Raw genomic sequence first — 9,261 nt, 5'->3', positions numbered from 1 at the left:
TGCGGGGTTGGGAAAGGTAGAAAAGCGCACGAAGCTGTTGGAAGGGTAGGAAAAACTTTTATTAACGCCATTGCGGTTAGCGCAAAAAAAGGTATCGGACGATCGACATAATACCAGAGGATCCTTTTATAAGCACGTCCGAGGGAAACGAGTTTTATAAAACAGAAGTAGCGATGTTAAAGCCACGATTGAGCATTATATTTCCAGCGATTAATTATCTTGTAGCGACACCGCGAACCCCGTCCCCATCGATCTTCGTGCGTGTTCGGTGGTGTTCGGTGGCGATCGGTCGACTTCGCGCGTAACTTCGCAAGCGCCGAAAGGGCGGTGGGGCTCGCGAACTTTCGGCCGTGGCGCTTACGTTCATTCGTAGTTCAGCGCCCGGTGCGCGCGATCGGCGCGCCATTTCTCGTGTGTGCCCGCCGTTCGACGTGTATCGCGTGTTATCCACGTTAATTAATCGTTTCTGGGGTTAACGATCCAGGGTGCAATCGACCGTTCCTCGACAGATACAAGTGTGATACAAGTGTATATTGCGTGGTTGCAAGGAGACGCTCCGAATGTGACGCGTGGCTCGAAACGTTATTGGAATTGAACAGTGACAAAGTTCGACGAATTTCAAGTACTCCGATTCTATTTTACCAGTGGGATTCGTACAGTTTAATGCATCGAGGTAGATGTGAATGACAAAAAGGATAAGGATAAGAGAAGTGCATTCAAACGACAAAAGGTATTTTTCAAGGCTTTTCTCGCGTATAATAGTGTGGTTCGGTCAGAGGTCGAGGGCAAAAGTTAGGTTAACCGCTAGCGGTCGACGTACTTTGAGGATCACGTGTTGAGTGTGAAACACTGGTACATAGAGTATGAATTGGTTTTAGTTAGATTCCAACGCGAGCCTTTGTGTATTGTAAGCATACTCGTGAAAGAAAAAAAAATCACGTTAATTAAAGGTGATGCGTAACGTGTGACAAGTCGAACGAGCAAGCGCTTTTTTCAGTGATGCAACTCTACGCATAGCCTGACGCACAAAGCAGCCGTGTAGTTCAAACGACGCGCGTGAAAGTTCATTTTAATTAATCTTTGCTCGTTATTTTCGAACGTCCCTCCTATCACCTTTTCGTCGAGTTCGCTTTGTTTTACGATTTATCATCCAAACTGAATACATCATTAAAATTGAAAATAATTTTAATCTTCTTTCTAGAAGTCCTAGTTAATCCAGTATCATTTTTTTTTTTTTCATACTGTTCTCATTATTCTTTTACAATTTTAGAGTTACAATTCTTGAGAACGAAATTCTTTGTTCAGAGATGTTCCGTGCAAATAATGCTAATGTAATACGTTTGAATATTCATTCCTATGTGCAAATATTTAAAAATTTTAAACGAATACCTTCTTTCTGAATTCTTTGCAAAAGGAAGCAATGTTGTTCCCTGTAGCAGCGTATATTTAAATAAAAGAAAAATACGAGATACCCTCGGATATGCAATTTCACAGCTAATTTGCAATTAAATCGGTTGATTAACGTGTCGTCGCGATGAGATAACATTGTTCGATAAAAAGCCACTTTAATTAAAATAACGTTCTCTGCTCGATTAAGATGAGTCATTCGATGAAACGATGAAAATTTGCAATTAAAATTGTAACGAAAGCAGTAGGATATTTCGTATCATGAATTTTTCCGTTTTAAATTTTAAAATATTCATGTCTATTTGACCGTTCCGGTTTATTTTTCCTTAACCATTGCAATTAATAAAGCCACGTAATAAACGCGTTTCTGGGCGTTAACGCTTCGAATCGTCACGAAAAATAACCTGCAGAATGTACGTGAATTAACGAGACCGTGAACGTGTTGCGACGCGTGGGTGCAGAACACGAAAAGCGTAAAAAAAAAAAATGTTGAGCTGGACGTGGAGCTTGTTTGTTCTTCCTTTGCTTTGTTTCGCTACGGCATAACTGTAGAACTGATTCTATTCGAAGCTTTATAAAACAAGCTTCTGTTATTATTAATGAAGTTTCATTTATTTTATTTTGTATAAATAATTGGAATCGGGGTAGCTAGTCTGTTCTTTTGTATAGAATCTAATTATGGAGTATAAATGTGGTTCAATGAATAGATTTGTAAAATCACCTTCTTTTCTGTTTTCAACTCATTACAGCTTCAATCTTGATTTAATTCCAATTTCAAATTTAGATTTCATTATAGATTTAAAATCGAGAGTTTAAACTTTGTAGTTAGATTTTATTTTTCTAACTCTTTAATTATTATTTTGCTAATTACTTAAACCTTCACATAGAGTTAATTGACCGCGTCATCAAGCATTAGACAATTAAAAATCAGTACAAAGTTCAAGTAGACAATTCAAATAACGTCCTCGTATTTGAAAATTTTCCATCTCTAAGAATGTATTAATGATTTAATATTCTTTGAATTTACTTCTAAATAACTGTTCGTGTAACAGACGAAACACGCAAAGGTAACGCGATGTAAACAAACGTCTCTTGATAATCTTCCAGTGTGTCAGTGTTATGATGTGAAGCGAAGTGCGAGAACCAGACCCGCGAATGAAAAACACCCTTCGAGGAATTTGTTTTGTTACCGAACGTGTTTCTGTGCTGCGAGGCAATCGATCGACAAGGACACATTCGTCTGCAAACCGGTGGACCGTTCAACCTCATCAACGTTCAGCAGTCGGTGAGTACAGAATTATTTATTTAATTGGTCATTTATTTGATGGAATTCTCTTTTTAATTGGTGATTTTGCGAACAATTGGTAGGATGTTCTAGTTCACATCGAATAAGAGAACAGTTTTTCATTTATAAGTTACGAAAAAATGCAAATAGATTCTAGTTTGTAAGTTGCATGGCTAGAATTAATACTCTAATTACCAAAAACCTATTCACACGTTGAACTAGAAATTTAACATAATCGAATAATTGAAAGAAAATTTTAACAGAAGTAGCATTAATGTTATAATAATTTTGTAAGGTAGAAAATGGGAAGTTTAAATTGGAAAATGAAATGATCGTATTTTGATTAATTGTAATTATAGTGCGTCGTGTAACATATATCCATTTTCACTGCGGTGTTTAACGTGTTAATAGGCTTTCCGATACCATCGGTTGTTGATTGAGAACCAATTAATAAACCTTTGATTATTATTGATCCATCTGTAACTCAGCTGAAATAATTCAAGTTATGTGTGCTGTAATTAAAAAGCAATTGAAAGCAAGGGTACTTTATTATAATTCTTGGGTATCATTAATTATATACCACAGGAATTTAACCTTTTTCGGTCCAGTGATAATTCGTATTCATTAAAAACTTTTGCAACACCTAATACACTTTATACAACAAATTGAATAATATCACTGACGAATGATCAGCTTTATTTTTTAATAGTTTACACAGCAATCCTTTCATTAAATACTTTTCGTTTCTGTTTTATTCACATAAATCTCAGTATTTCCAATTGATACAAGATACTCATGTTTTTTTTTATTATGATCGATTATATTTTCCTTTCGTACACGAATAGAAAAATGTTGAAAATTAATGCGATGGAAACGCCAGGAAGGCGTGAAATCAAGCTTTGACGGACATTTCAATCAACCAATACCGTGACAAAGGGAAATTCAAAAAAGCATCCCCCTGATCGACGGAAAAATTTATAAAAATGCAAAATTTCAAAGCGTAAGCGTGATGCGTTTTCCACGGACACGTTGATCCCAGGTGTTTCGAAAAGAAAAAAAAAAAATAGAAGGAAATAAAATATCGAGTTTTTATCAAATACGTTTCCGATTTACCTCGACTACATTTTTGACACGGCTTCAAGACGATTTTCATTGCGATCGAATGCGTGAAATATTCATGACTCGGGAGACGTATAAAATCCATTTTACCATCGGCTCTATAGAATAGGGATTTTTTTCATTTTTTTTTTTTTTCGTGTCTCATTTTAAAGGGAATCGAACGAGAGACTGTTCATGTTCCATACTGTCTCTTGGTTTATCACTGCCCCTTTGTTAGCGAAAGTCCTTTAAAATTAGGTTAATGTGACCTTAATTAGTTGCATTTCATAAATACGAGTCGAAATGAGTGAATTCTAAGTGAAAAAAAGGGAAGTAAGTAAACGCACGCAGGGTGAATAATTAAGCAAGCCTGAGCTTTCCATTTAATGGTCATAAATTTCTTTTTGCAAGAAAATCTTTGAGAGGTCTTCACTCGGATGAATTGAAAAACGAAGCTGTTTTTCATGAAATACGACGATATTAAAATATTATTGCAGTTCTTTTTAATAAATTAATCCTTTCAAATCCAGATCCACTGTTCGCGTGAAAATTCGAAAAAAGAACATAAAATTCGTAGAATATCGACGTTCGAAACGAACAATACCAACAGAGGTCTGTTTCGAAAGTACATTTGACCGAGTACATAATATGATTAGGAGGATGTCAGGAGGATAAATAATAGAAAGCGTTAAAAGTGGCGCGGATACGCGGAATTTGGAAGCGTGATTCGAGAAAGGTGTAGGAAGCGAACCGTGTACTGATCGAAGCGTAGAACGTGCCAAGACTATTTCGAAAGAGTTACTGGCGACGCTAATATCGGTAATACCAAGCATGCGACCATCGTGGTATTCCGACCTGAAAGCTGCTGTATCCGCGTACTGGAATCTGTCCAACGGATATACCTTACGCCATCCCTGCTTGCCGGAAACCAGGCGATTGCTAAAGAGAGCAGGGTTCGCGCGATATACGATTCCAGGATAAGAATTTTATTTCAATCGTTTGCTTCGATGCTCGAAGGGTTGGTAAAGTTTCCAATTCGGCTAAGAAACTCGATATCAACGTTTGAATTACACAAAATGACTTGTATATAGTTGTTTTCCTTAGAGGAGTCTGATTCGATCGCGACTGTACGCGTACGTTTTCGAATTCAATAAACCGTAAGCGTTTTATTTCGTCGCATAATAAGAAAAGTTCCGACGAGGCGCGAATATTTTAGTTTCGTCTGGCCCCCCGAGGAACGGGGAGCATTTCTTCGCGAGGTGAAACATTCGCGTGAGATATGGCAAAGAAGCGACACTATAGAGACGCATCCAGTATTCATTTTCACGTTCCATTTCCTCACACTCACCGTCCAAGATGCTTTCGAGGGCCATTCAAAGTTTCTCAACATTGCTCTTCTCGTCACACTTTCCTACCGAGAATAATCGAATCGAATAGTTTTGCGTTATTGATGCAAATCCGTTGAAAAAGAAACAGTTGTACATAGATTTCTTTTACGTCTCTACTCGTCCGGTATAAAAGTTCTTCAAAGCTTTGAAACGTTAATGCGACGAAATTGTGCAAAGCTGGTAATAATTTGATGGCAACCTTCGTTCGTCTCGAATTTAATTAGCTGACTATATTTGTCCTGCGCAAGGATCGTGTAACAAGTATACGGTAATAGCTGTTTCGTGGCTTTCAGCAGGACAAAAGAGGAGGAACAGGGCTTGATTTCATTTCGCCCGTATGTGTCTCTCGGTGGCGGGGTTGCTATACCGCACGAAAGGGTCGTGAAATTTTCGAGTGACACCGGGCCAATTTCCAGAAGGGTTACCGAGTGGACGACAAACATGCGCTTTTGAATTTCCCTGCCTGCCGTTTCCATTCGAGCGAGAAACGATGCTAGTAAGCTTCTCGAGCACGCTTCGCTGTTCAGCTTCGAGCTTTTCGAACCTAGCCGCGGCTCATTGACGAACAGCCTCGAGTTGTTTATCTGTCTCGACCTCCGTGCAAACGTTTAAAAGCCTCTCACCACTTCTGATGGCACATTGTTTTCAACCCCCGCGATAAATCTCATTTAACTTACTTCGTGGAAACGTTCTAGCCAAGATTAGCGACATGATGGCGACCGTTGTTTTACATACGATGCATTATTTTTCATATTATTCAAAAAGTACATGGAAACATAAATATTTTTAATGATGACCAAATAATAATCAGTGTTGGTATACATTAATGCATAAAAGCTTATTCATATATTGTTTTAATTCCATTAAAAACGTCTCTCCAGAAGTAGTCCAGGTTTCCCCCCAGCATGTTCCACGTATAAAACATGTTTTTGTTTTTCTTCCTTGCATTTTCTGGCTGCACAACGCGTTGCACAATGCACAATGCGGCTGCAGAATAATGATACGTACATAATTTTGAAAACGACGATGGCTGGCTGCTTCTGAATACAGTACTAATTTTCCTTAATTCCGACATTAGTTTCTTTCTGAATAATTTGGGAATATTATATAAGTAACGAGTCAGGGTGAAATTCAATCTAGTCTCCGTGCAATTGGGAGCGAACGCGAAGAATCGAAGTGTGGCGAATTTCTGGAAAAGTTTTCGGTTACACGAACATGTACCAACACAGGGGATGAGGGTGGTAATGCCGGTGGATGTGTTGGAGAATAACGGTGAAAGAAGACGGGGTCTGGGGTGATATCGGGCTGACATGAGAGGAAGGATTTTAATATAAAATGCCAAGCGTTCCAAGTCCTCGGTTCCAAAGCTTCGACCGGCTCTTGACAGACGAAAGCGCTTTTCACGTTCGTAAGATCAAGTTTCTTTTTCCAGTATCGTGTGTCTTTGATTCTTTGCACCTCACCTTTTCTCGCTTCACCTAAAACTTGATCTCAATTTAGTAATTAACGAATTACCGTCCGTACGAATTTCCCTTGTTTCATTAGAAATATATTTCACACCATATTTGAACGGTTAATGGCACATTTTTTCACTCGTGTATTTAAAGTTTTCGGGTTTAGTAATGTTTTCGGTACTCGCTGATAAGATAATGAAATTCATAGAGCTCTAATAAACGCTATAAATGAAATTTAATTAAATAATAGGAATGCGAAGAGAGAATAAAATTACACCGACTATTCAAAATAGCAAATTAAACCGCGAGATTGGGATTGATACGTAATAATCCATATATTATCGTGGACCGTATGAAGCATTACGATCAGCGTATTAATTTGAGCAAATGTATGTTATATATAGAAGAGTTGAATTATTCGTATATTACGATAATATGTAATTCGCGGAAATAACGATGAAGGACGTAGCTTTTGTAAATATCCAAAAATGACAAACAACGTTCATTTACTATAGGAACGATGCGTATTTAAACAGAATCTTGTCACTCTGTTGTTTCATTGATTTATTTATTCAGATGATACAAACATAAATATTAAAACGAGATATATTCATTGATTCGGAAAGAATTGATTTCAGCTTTCATCAATTTGATTAATGGTAAATAAAATATAAGATCTTGCAGAACGGATCTGCAAGTAATTTAATTACTTTACTGAACTACCCACGCACTTGTTTCATATTTCTGGCATTAATCTTCGCGATTTCTATATCGATAACTCTCCCCATAAAAGGGTAGAGGTTATAACCCTTAATCGAAAACGTTTCTCCGCTTGCGTAAACTTTCTTTATTAATACCCGAGCGAAAGGGTTGAATTAACGTTCACCGTACCCTCAGCACCGGTCATTATTCTTAATTTCAGTTGGAAAGACACCCTTGCACCCCCTTTCATTTCCCATGTTCCCTTTCCGCTTCATTTTCTCTATCCTCGTTCGTTGTCGTTCACGCGGATCGCAATTGCCGCGCAGCTTCCTAATCCTCGATACTTTTTCGCAATCCACCCCGGAACCCTACGTTCGATCGATCGATCCTCTCATTTTCTATTCTCCTTCCGGCCGTGCTCTTCACCTTGCTTCGTTTCACCGGGGTCGGTGATCTTGAAGCGATTTCGCCTCGACTTTTCCTATCTTCATCTCGCTTCGACGCCCTACGGCGATCCGCTCCGCCGCTAGCCACTCTGAATTACCAATGAACATTCCGATCACGTTGTTGGCGAGCTTGCTTTTCGCGGCGAACGACGGGAAAACAAAGCGTTTGGGAAATGGAAAAAAACCGGGTCGCCTCGGTTAATTCGATTCTACGCTCGCGCGTATGTATCTGTATTTTAATCGAACTTTTACGCTCGCATCGCGCCCCATGTCGAGCCAATCGCGTGACACAGCTGCACCCTGTGCTCGATTTTGTTTTAACAATAGAACGGTAGAACGAGGTTTTCTTTGTTCGATGTCAAAGGATAAAAGCGTCGAAGATGCGACTTTAATGGATAAAATGCTCTTGAATGCTGGATCGTTGTTCGTTTAACGCGTTTTTGGTTCTATTTAGACGCGTTCTCACGCAATTAATTATTTAATCGGTACGGTAGAAATTGTCGCGTTTAGTACGATAGGATAATGTGGATTATCGAGGATATCAAGGATTAATTGTTTAAAGCTTTCATTTGCTATTTGGAATTACTAATGTAATTTCAGTAGTAATGAGAATTTGTAACGCAGCTCGTGTGCGGTGACCCGAATATATTCATATCATAGACTGCAAAATAATTTCTTTTGTCCAAAAATCACTCGCTCTGAAATGTAAACGAACGTACTTTAGCCAATACGGTGAAACGGAATATCCTTTTAAATAACACCACGTTGTTTCAGCTGTAAAGGGAAACTAGTAGCAGGTGTGTTTCTCGTGAAAACACGGAGGTCCTATTAAACATTTATTTTTTATCGGAAATCGAAGCCACTAAAAATTCCCACGACCGTCTGTCTGTTGGCAGAGGCAGAAATCGAAGCTCTTCCCTTCTTTTTTTTCGTGTCTCATCCTTGCTCTGTTTCTTCAATTTCCCCGAAACTTGTACATACACCCGCTTACGCGTTACCATATTCCTTTCCTCGCTTCATAACCGATCGCGAGAGGCTATTTTTCATCGATAAAAATCAATGGCACATTTTCGCGCAACTCGCACGCCACCCACGTCGGCATAAAAGCCACTTTTCCCACGAAGCCCCTTGAATTCGCCTGGGTCCCATAAGACGCTTAACCTCTCGACTCTCATCGCTATTCTATGGGAGCCGCATCGTCTGCCTTCTCTTCTTCAGCTCGTTTTCTTTTCACACCGTTCCGTTTCCCTTTTACAAAAGCCGACTTTCGCGATGTCGGATCAGACGTTTCACCGTTGCCGTTTCTCGCGATTCGAGAAAACCTCCGCTGGCAATAATTCTTCGGATCCTGAGATGGGACATCACTTTTCATTGCTTTCTGTTATTTGAAACTTTTATCCGTCAGCTTGACGTGAATTTCTCTGTTGAATTTCGAAACGTATTAAAGGAAACATTTTGCGAAATGGTATTTAATAATCAAT

At 38.8% G+C, this 9,261-nt stretch overlaps 1 protein-coding gene across 5 annotated transcripts in view; it reads left to right on the top strand.

Annotated features, from left to right (window-relative positions):
* The first annotated feature begins 385 nt into the window (after nt 1-385).
* Nucleotides 386-9,261, top strand: part of LOC114871724 (TWiK family of potassium channels protein 9-like) — a 176,960-nt gene continuing 168,084 nt past the window's right edge. For 4 of the 5 annotated variants that reach the window (XM_046288107.1, XM_046288106.1, XM_046288105.1 and 1 more), the window contains exons 1-2: nt 386-730; nt 2,515-2,692. The gene's annotated coding sequence lies outside the window, so the exon portion shown is untranslated. Of the gene's footprint in view, nt 731-2,294; nt 2,693-9,261 lie in introns of all 5 variants that reach the window. The other variant, XM_046288104.1, reaches the window with a different exon arrangement.

This window comes from Osmia bicornis, chromosome 12 (assembly GCF_907164935.1).
Source record: "Osmia bicornis bicornis chromosome 12, iOsmBic2.1, whole genome shotgun sequence".
NCBI classification, from domain to species: Eukaryota; Metazoa; Arthropoda; class Insecta; order Hymenoptera; family Megachilidae; genus Osmia; species Osmia bicornis.
The sequence above is the reverse complement of the archived record's forward strand: the minus strand, read 5'-3'. Positions and strand labels throughout refer to the sequence as shown.